Source organism: Castanea sativa, chromosome 10 (assembly GCF_040712315.1).
Source record: "Castanea sativa cultivar Marrone di Chiusa Pesio chromosome 10, ASM4071231v1".
Taxonomy (NCBI): domain Eukaryota; kingdom Viridiplantae; phylum Streptophyta; class Magnoliopsida; order Fagales; family Fagaceae; genus Castanea; species Castanea sativa.
Window position 1 is genome coordinate 27406001 of NC_134022.1, and position 10640 is coordinate 27416640.

A 10640-nucleotide genomic window follows, 5' to 3' on the forward strand; every position below is an offset into this window, starting at 1 on the left:
GAGAGCTATTAGCTGTGAAGTTACTATTCATGGGTCATTTCTACATTAATGCAGCTGATAAGGTTGGTATAGAGCATTCAATGCGGAGGTAGGAGGTATCTCTTTTAAGAAACTTCCTCCCACCAATCCTATTTCAGCCACTGCTCCTCTCCTATCCTCAAGCCTCTAAGGAATAATGGTTGTCCTGATTCTCTTACTCTCATTGGGTAGGCGCAGTCCATGGAATTTACTTTACCCATCTTAACCCAGACGGACGAATTTATCCTCGGTTAGGACTCCTTGGTCCTCGAACCCCCCACAAAACTAATTAAGATCTTTAGAGAGATAGAATGAATACTCTTCTATTTTTCAATTTTATTTCTTTCATCATTTTTTACTTCTTATGCAGCACACCACAAAAACTGATAAGATCAAATATAAAACTCGGGTTTTAGTCGGTAAAAGTATTTGGAACAGGTTTCTCTCCAAACTATTTTAGAGAGAAATCCTTTAAACTCCTCTTATATTATTTTTTTTATTGGAAGTGAATTTTGAAAACCTAGCGGTTAGATTGCATGTTTTTATTATCTCATCCATGCTTGTAAAATTTCTAGAAGATCAAAATTAATAGTCATGTCATCAATCAATTATTTAAATATTTAAAGTTTTTATGGTATAAATTTTGTATAAAAATAACTTTATATTGAATAGTATATAATATCAAATTTGAACAAAATTTAACATGCGTGTTAAGAACATAAAGAAAATACAATTCAACAATTAGATTTTCAAAATTTATATCCAATAAAATGATATAAGAAGAGTTTAAAAGATTTCTCTCCAAACTAGTCTGAAGAGAAACTTTGTACAAAGTACTAATGGTATACCATACGAAATAACATAAATAGGTTGGACTAGTACTACTAGATATTTTCAGATATTGAATTTTGTATCTTGCTTCACTTTGTGTTTTATGCAGCACACCACATTAAACACATAAGAACAAATAATATCCTTGATTTTAGTCGAAATTAAAGGCTGTTGTTTGTTCTGTTTAGACCCCTTAAATCAGATTGTTTAACCTAATATATTAGCCAAGTGATTACTTAGGTTAATTATTCGTATATAGGTTAAACAATAATAAATCATATCATGCACAGCAGTGGAAAAGTAAATAACACCACGATATGATGACTTAAGAAAACCGATAAAACTAACCATTTCAAGGTAAAAACCTAGAAAGGATTTGACCTAGCAGTCCTCAAGGTAAAGCAAATCCACTAAAAGAGAGTTGAATTTTTTACAATCAGATTTAACCCTAAATCTATTGCTATCTCAAGCAACAACTTATGGACACAACCATGTGCAAGCTCTAAATCCACGGACTCCTTCTCTCCTGAGATTTACTGCAACACAAGCACCCACGCTTGCGACTTTGAGATCTCATTTAAAGGTTTCAGATCACCCTCAGGGTAAAGCAAATCCACTAAAAGAGAATTCAAGTTTTTACAATCAGATTTAACCTTAAATCTATTGCTATCTCAAGCAACAACTTATGGACACAACCATGTGCAAGCTTTAAATCCACGGACTCCTTCTCTCCTTGGATTTATTGCAACACAAGCACCCACGCTTGTGACGTTGAGATCCCACTTAAAGGTTTCAGATCACCCTCAGTTGTTGATCTTTGTAGCAGCAAATAGGTTCTACCACCACTTGATTGTAGATCTTACTCTTGTAGAGCTTGTGTAATTAGAAAGTACAAAGCCTCCTAGATCTTACAAAGAGTAACACACAAGCCTTCCAAAAGTCCGAAAAGTATCGCAAGGGTTTCCCTTTTATATGTGGACAAGTTAGATTGAAACCATAAACGTTTTCGCAGCTTGGGCCTGATTTAAAATTCTACAAAAATTCTTTTTCTGCGATTCTCAATTGATTGGGTCTAATTCTTGATCGATCAAGCTTGGCAGATTCTGACTCCTCTTTTTTGCAGTTAGCTCAAACTTGAAGCTTGAAACATACACCTTTGAGCATTGTCTAACACATAGATTAGAAATGTTTTGTTCTCGGTTTGCCAACATGTATGAAATATGATTCTAAACATTTAATCCTAAATCTTTAGAACCTAACAATTTCCCCTATTGGCGATCCGTGACAAAACAAACATACAAAATGAATTGCTCAAATCAAACATCATCCTAAATACAAAGTATTGCCTTGATACAATTTCAACACAACTACTGACTTTTAGTTGCTAGTATAGACAACAGCTGTTGAAAGAATTAACCTGTAAATTCTTGAAACACTAAAAATAAACCATAAACGCATGTGTGGAAAATATAGCAGAAATCCAATAAATAAAAACTGAACTTGAATTCACAAAGCTTAAGAGATAGATAGAATATAATAAAGAAAAAATACATAAAAAATTATCATTAGCTCAAAAACAACTCCCCCTAAGTACAAAAACTCTTTGCTCCCCCTAAATACAAGAACTCCCAAAGCCCTAAAACCTACTCCTCCTTTTTGTTACGAATGGCCAAAGGAAACCATCAAGCATCAAAGGGCGAAGGAAGTGGAAAAACACTCCTATACTCAGCAAAATCAGCTCTTAAGGTAGCCACCTTAGTAAATAACTCATTAAGAAGTTGTCCATGAGCTGCCTAAGTAGTCATAAAGGACTCCATCATGGCACGGAGTGACAGAGGAGGGGCAATCGTAGGGTCAACAACATCATCATCACTAGAAGGATCCACATGTATCTCCTTAGCAGTAGGCATAGCACTAGAGGCAGCAGTTGTAGTAGAAGCTTCACCTCTTGATCTCTTTGAAATCCCAGTGCTTGGTTCAGCACTCTTTATCTGAGCTTATTGCTGTCTAAGAAAAGTGGCTCCTATAGGGGCAGTGATATGAACAAACTCTAGAGGAGAAAAATCTGATAACCCTAGAAATTTCACGACCCTATATATATATATATATATATTGAGGGTCTTGAAACTAGATAGTTTCATTGGTTTTTCTAGGTAATTATATCGTTATCTTTTTTAGTTTTTCCACACTGCATGATATGATTTTATTACTGTTTAATTTAGGTCTGAATAATAAATCTAAGTGTCTACTTGGTTAATTCATTAAGTTAAATAAACTAGTTTGTAGGGGTCTAAACAAACAAATATAATTTTTTTTTATTAGTTCCTATATTTAATGTTCACAGTTTAAAACTCACATTTCATTTTCGATAGTTTATTTTTCCTTTGAGAAAAGGAAAGATTCCAATTCATAACGTGACTGACTTGCCTTGTGTTAGAGTCATTGGATTCAACATTTTATGTCCATGTATAGACAGAAAAACATTTTCTGTATGCGTCAATAAATTCAGCCATATTTGTCAACTTCTTAACAGTAAAAGTTGGAAACCAAAACTAACCACGTCGTAAATATACTATGCAATGCATTATTCACTAAAGTGGAAGTTAACAAAATTGAAAAAAGAAAAAATTTTCATGTGGGTTTAGTAATTAGTACCTTCTGTCATTGAAGATGTAGCGTGCTTGATCCCTCCCACAGCTGATCAAACTGCCATCAAAAGTGACACAAAATCTTTTATTTGTCAAAGGTCAAACAAGAAAATAAGAGTAAAAGCGTACGAAACTATAGCAAATTCAAACAAATCCTAAGAATTTTGAAATGGCGTGCGGCCAAGGGATGCGTGCGTGGCCCAACCCCCAAAGAAAATTATGACAAAAATGAAGTGAGAATGCAAAATTGTTATATTTTTTTACCAATTCGTCATTTTTACATTTTATTTAAGAGTTAAAAATAAAGTGATGAGAATGCAAATTGTCATATTTTTCTTCTTTAATGTTTAATCTTCTACACTTATTTGGTGTCTAAATATACTCAAGGCGTGTTTGGATAGAACTTATTGCTGGAAATTGAAAATTGAAAATTGAAAACACTGTAGCAAAATAATTTATAAATGTGTGAATAGTATTGTGGGACTCATTTTTAATAAAAAATAGCTGAAAATGAAATTTGTGGGTCCGTGAACAGTGCAAGAATGCACTGTTCACAGCTGAAAATGGCTGAGAAGTCAGAAATATATGGCTACTGTTCATGAACAGTAGCCGTTTGTCCCCTGAAAAGCATGCTGCAGCAAAAAAAAAAAAGAAAAAAAAAAGGGTGAAACGCAGGAAAGTCAACAAGTGCGGCTAGGGGAAAAAAAAAAAGAGAGCAAAATGCTGAAGGATAAACGCAGACGCCAAAACGTTGAATCCAAACGCATTCTCATTATTCTTATATTTTGATTTGGATGCAAATGGAGGCGTTAAGTGCAAAACGAAGTTAATTGGATGATTTTGGATAGCTTTGACATTACTTCATAATCTGGGCATAACTATCTCATCCGAGCTCCGATTGAGATGATTCAAAATCCTATGGAACTCCAAGACAAAGCTCTCCAACTTTCATTTTTTGACTTTTGAGAGATATGGGCTGCATCGAGGTCGAAATCAGGCTTGAAGTTGTTGCACCTGCACTACTAATGTTCTGGAATGTTCCTTTGCCTAAAATTCTAATACACGGATCTAATGAGGTTTATTTTTGGAAGCTTCCAGATCTGATGCATGAAAATTCCAGCTGAAAAACACCACTTCCCTAGTTATATTAGGACTTTGATTTATTTTTAATATTTTTATTTAATTAGTCAGATTTGGATATTATTATTTAGAATATTTTTAGAAGATTTTGTAGGCTTGGGAAAGGGGGAATTAACGTGTAAAAAAGGGGAGGAGAAATCAAATTGGACACACACGCCTCTCTCTCCTCTCTTCTCTGACTTCTCCTTTGAGTTTCATTCATGGCCCTGCGTGGCTAAAACTTTTATACATGGTCAAAGGAAACGGAAGCCTTGGAATCAATAAAACTGTGAGATCTAATTTTTTTTTTTATTGTTCAATTTATGCTTTGAATATCGGATGTTCTTCTGTGCCTATTTTCATGATTGTCTCATTTAATTACTAGGAGGCTTACTAGTTTATTATTCATTGCAATCTACTGTTAGGTTAGATATCAAATCCGTAATTGTTTGATCCCTCTAATTTGTGAAGCAACCAAGATTTAATGATTTGCTACGTCAGAAATTATTAGATCTTAGGAAGAACGCTAGACTAAATTAAATGCAATCGCTTATGTTTGTGTTGTTTAGCTTCATCAATCTCTCTAGTTCTTAAGACTGCTACTAAATTAAACCTTTAGCACTTGTCTTGGGTTGTTTAGTAGTTAGGGTTACTTAGATCGCTTGTTTCTAATTAACTGCAGCTAAGGAGAAATAGGAAAATAGTTCCAATGGTAAATATTCAAAGTGTGAATTGATATATACTTACATCGATGATCAGTTGTAAAATTCTGATGGTGGATGTTGACTTAGACCAAGGTTTGTTCTTTTGATTGAATTCAATACTTTAATTTGAATTGTTCCTTAGTTGTTTTTCTTAAAATTGTTTTCATTATACTCAAACCCCCCTCCCTTTTTCACGTAGCATAAAACTAGGCTAGATACTCTCCGTGGGAACAATCCTTACTTGCACTACTACTTATATTTTTAGGAGTATAGGTTTTATTTTTGGTTGCTTGTGATAGCTCACCAAATTTTGGCAACATTGCCAGGGAGTGATTCTAGTTGATTTTTGTGCTTCTTGTGAACCTTATTTCGTTCTTGAAATTTTCAACAAAAAAAAAAATTTGTTAGTTTTCGATAGTTACGGTCTCGGCAAAATTCTGATTGCGGTAGAATTAGGCCTTGATAATATAGTTTTCTGGAGGTAAATGACGTTCTGAGCGAAAATAGATAATCCTTTGGATTACTTTAGATTTTTCCTGATTTGTTTTTCATGGTTTATTCAAGTTTCCTTGATTTTTTATGACTGTAACTCGATCTTCTAATCAAGGTGATTTGCAGTACAATCCAAAAATAAAGAGAACTTTGTGCAGGTTAAGGAGGGAAGTTAGGAAAAATTCTGAAGAGCACAATCTAGCTCTTGACTCCCTATTTGCTAGTGATTCTGATTTAGAAGAGGAGGAAGTCATGGCTGTAAATCAAACTTTGAAAGAGCTTGCTACCCCTAATTTGAATCAACAACCCTTATGCATAACATTCCCTACTTTAGATGCTACTACTACTTTTGAATTAAAATCTGGACTAATACATCTCTTGCCCACTTTTCATGGCCTTGTAGGTGAAGATCCTCACAAGCATCTAAAGGAGTTGCATTTGGTATGCACGAGTATGAAACCTACGGGGTGACTGAAGATCAAATTAAATTGAGAGCCTTTCCATTTTCTTTGAAGGATTCGACTAAGGATTGGCTCTATTATCTACCCTCCGCAAGTGTTAAAACATGGAATGAGATAAAGAAGTTGTTTTTGGAGAAATATTTCCCAGCTTCAAGGGCAGCCAACATTTGAAAAGAAATTTGTGGAGTAAGGCAGGACAACAGAGAGTCCCTACATGAATATTGGGAACGTTTCAAGAAATTATGTGCAAGTTGCCCCCATCACCAAATTAGTGAGACATTCCCAATATTCATGTAGGGACTCTCTGTTGTCCTACCTTACTCCACAAATTTCTTTTCAAATGTTGGCTGCCCTTGAAGTTGGGAAATATTTCTCCAAAAACAACCTCTTTATCTCGTTCCATGTTTTAATACTTGCGGAGGGTAGATAATAGAGCCAATCCTTAGCCGAATTCTTCAAAGAAAACAGAAATGCTCTTAATTTAATTGGATCTTCAGTCACCTCCGTAGGCTTCATACTCGTGCATGCCACATGCAACTCCTTTAGATGCTTGTGAGGATCTTCACCTGCAAGGCCATGAAAAGTGGGCAAGAGATGTATTAGTCCAGATTTTAATTCAAAAGTAGTAGTAGCACCTAATGTAGGGAATGTTATGCATAAGGGTTGTTGATTCAAATCAGGGCAGCAAGCTCTTTCAAAGTTTGATTTCCAGCCATGACTTCCTCCTTTTCTAAATCAGAATCACTAGCAAACAGGGAGTCAAGAGCTAGATTGTGCTCTTCAGAATTTTTCCTAATTTCCCTCCTTAACCTGCGCAAAGTTCTCTTTATTTTTGGATCATACTGCAAATCACCTTGATTAGAAGATCGAGTTACAGTCATAAACAATCAAGGAAACTTGAATAAACCAATATGAATTGTAGCTTGAATTCGATACTTTAATTTGAATTGTTCCTTAGTTGTTTTTTTTAAAATTGTTTTCATTATACTCAAACCCCCCCCCCCCCTCCTTTTTCATGTAGCATAAAACTAGGCTAGATACTTTCTGTGGGAACGATCCTTACACACACACACACACACACACACACACACACACACACACACACACACACACACACATATATATATATATATATATATATATATATATATATATATATATATAATTCTTCTTAAAATCTCATTTATCCAATTATTCGTACATTATCAATGTCAAGTAAACTGTAAACTCTTCTTTTTAAATCTTTTTTCTGATGTAAGAAAAGATATGAGATTTAATTTTATAATTTGTTGATTTTAAAGTTTTTTATGTAATTTTCATAATTTTACGTGATAAGAATTTTTTGAGGGTGATTTTAAGGATTTTCCAGTCAAATAAGAGTCTTCCTATTATGAATTTAAACAAGTTCAATAAAATTGATGGTTTTATTATTTTTGGTGGATTTTATTTATTTATTTGTAGAGATAAGGGTCTCCTATGAATTTAAAGGTTTTGTTAAGCTTGGACGATATCTAGCTCACTGTCCAGTTTCCATTCTGTGTCATTTTCTTCTAGAAATATTCTTGTAAGTCGAGCTAGGGACCATAATAGATGACAACCATATGATTTTTTTTTCCTTATAACAACTGGGGTAGGGGGATTCAATTTCAAAACCAGATTCTCCTCATAGAAAACTAGACAAAAGGGTCTCGGAACCATATAATTTATTTGTTTTATTATATTATAAACATGTATCAAGGCAAGCAAATATTCATAGTTTGAGAGAGATTATAAATAAGATAATAAACAAACCTTAGATGCAAGGAGTAAGCACACCATCTCCAATAACCATGGAAGTATATGGTGACAAACAAAAGGAAAAACTTGGCAAAGTGGCTATTTTCAAGCTTAGACTTGAGCCATGATGCTCTCTTTAGAAGGCTGTTTGGCAATTCGAGCTGGAAATTTGAGACCTCCTGATCTTCAGCTTGCTGACTAAGGATTAAACCGACCTTTGCATATTGGCATATGAGAGAGTACAAAGCAAATGTCCCTCCTAAAATAGTTTAGTTAATTACTCATTAATTAGGAGTATTTGTAAAGTTGCGATTTACAACTATGTTTTATGTTGGCTTTATTCTATGACAAAAAGTGTTGTAATTACTTTAAATTTGTTCCTTGTATTTTGTGGGATTTTATTGTGTTGGGTTTAGTATTAATTTGGTGACGACTCAAGCTTAATTGAAGATCAGTGCATTTCGCGACTATCTCACGAGAAATTCGTGAGAAGCACATGACTGGAAGCTGAAGAGTCGTGCCAAGCTGTCAATTTCACGGGTAAGGCCTTCCTGCGAGATACTTCTGAAACTCTCTGCCTGGCTTTCTTTTTTTTAGGTGTGACTTTCTTACCCTTCACCTATACTATATATACCCTCATTACCCACAAAAGTATGAGAAGCCATTCAGAGAAAAAAATCCTAGATAGGTTTTCAACAACACACACACACCCATCTTTTAGAGAGAGAGCTACAAATCCTTAGTGAGAAATCATCCTAGCCTCTTCTTCTTCCCTCTCCCATTGTCATACATTGAGAGGAGATTTGTACCCAAACACAACCCACACCCTTTCAGAGTGTAGAGAGCGTTTTGGAGCTTGGGAAGTTTTGGGGATTTGCCAAAAGAAGCTAGTGAGGCTTGGCAGATGCAATTAGGTGTATTACAGGATCCGGAAAGTTAGACAAGACAGGGTTCTGAGAAGCCTTGTTGGAGTAGGAGCTTAGAGGGCTTAGGTATATTGGGTAGATTAGGATTGAAGGGTCTCTTGCTATTTGTGTATCCTAACTAATTGTTTAGTGGATCGGTTTACCATTTGGAGGGTGGCGGAAAGGTTTTTAGCTGAGTTCTTCGGTTTCCTATTCGATAACACATCGGCGTGTTATCTTTTGTTTGCATCTCTCTTTCCTACTCTTTTAGCTTTCATTTTACTGCTGTGTTTTGTTGAATATTTCTTAGAGTAGTTGTATTGTTTGTTCGCTCGCATTTACTCTATTTTGTACTTAGTTTAAGTTAGAGTCAAATCAACCGAGCCGTATTTTTTTAATTTGACGTGTAAACAGCTCTTGTGTTTTTAACACAAATCCGAGCTTTCAATTGGTATTAGAGCGGGTACACTTGTATTGGTTTCATTACCTAAGTGTGATTTTTGACCCCTTTGTGTGTATTTCCATGGATAGTGCTTTGTATCCTTCTATGGATGTTGTTGATTGTAACATGCCATGTGTTTGCCTCTATGAGTGTTAATCCTTAAAATTGTGATGACATGTTACATGAATCTATGGGTGTTGATGTTGATATTCCAAATGTCAAACTCTTAAAGAAAAAGTTTAAGAAGTTTCATAAGAATTTGAGCAAGTACACTAGTGAAAAGGATGATTTGATTGCTAAGCTCAATGAATCCAATAAATTGGTTGAAAAGTATAAGAAGCTGGCTGAAAATTCTCTTGAAAAGCTAAAAGAGTTTGAATGTTTGAATATGGACTTGGATGTTAAACTTGTTTTGTCTAACAAAATTCTCTTAAGATGCATGCCAAGTGTTTGATTGTTGAACCTATTGCTAAAAAAGATGAAAATATTTGTTACAATCATGTTGTGGTACCCGATTTTGTGCCTATTGTGTGTCCTACCTCAAAGGACAAATTGGTGTACATTCCTCCACACAAAAGAAATCGAAAGGTGGAGAGAAAGACTCTTAAGCCAAAGCCTCCCTTTAGGTCTCAATCTAAGATTTTGGATGGATCTAAGTTTGTTCCAACTTGTCACCATTGTGGTATGATTGGTCATATAAGACCCCAATGTCTCATGTTGAAGAGAGAACAAAACCTTGTTGCTAGATCCCTCCCTATAAAGCCTAGTAGACTTAAACCCATTGTTTGTCACCATCGTGGTGCCTTTGGTCATCTTAGATCTCATTGTTCTAAGTTTCAAGCTCTTAAAAGAATCAAAAGAAAAGAGAAACTTGAGCTTTCTGGAAGTTGTGATATGGAAGCAAAACCAGTTTTGGGGGAAAATGGTAAGTTGTTGAAGAAATTTTTTGATATTCTTACCTCCTTGTCTATGTGCATCTCCGGTTCTCATTCTTCCAACCCTCGTCTCACTTCTCATGAGACACACATTCCAAACAATAGTCCGTTTGGATGAGGAAGGGTTCCTATGATTGAGCTTATGCTTGCTTGGTCCTTGATCTAATTATTTCGATCTTTGTAGGACCCGTCATGCATTAGTTGCTTCATTTTCATGCATTTGTGCATCATGCATCTCTTTATATGCATTGTTTTGTTTTTTATCTTACTTTTATGTCTTTTTTTTTTTTTGTGTATAAAAATCTAAAA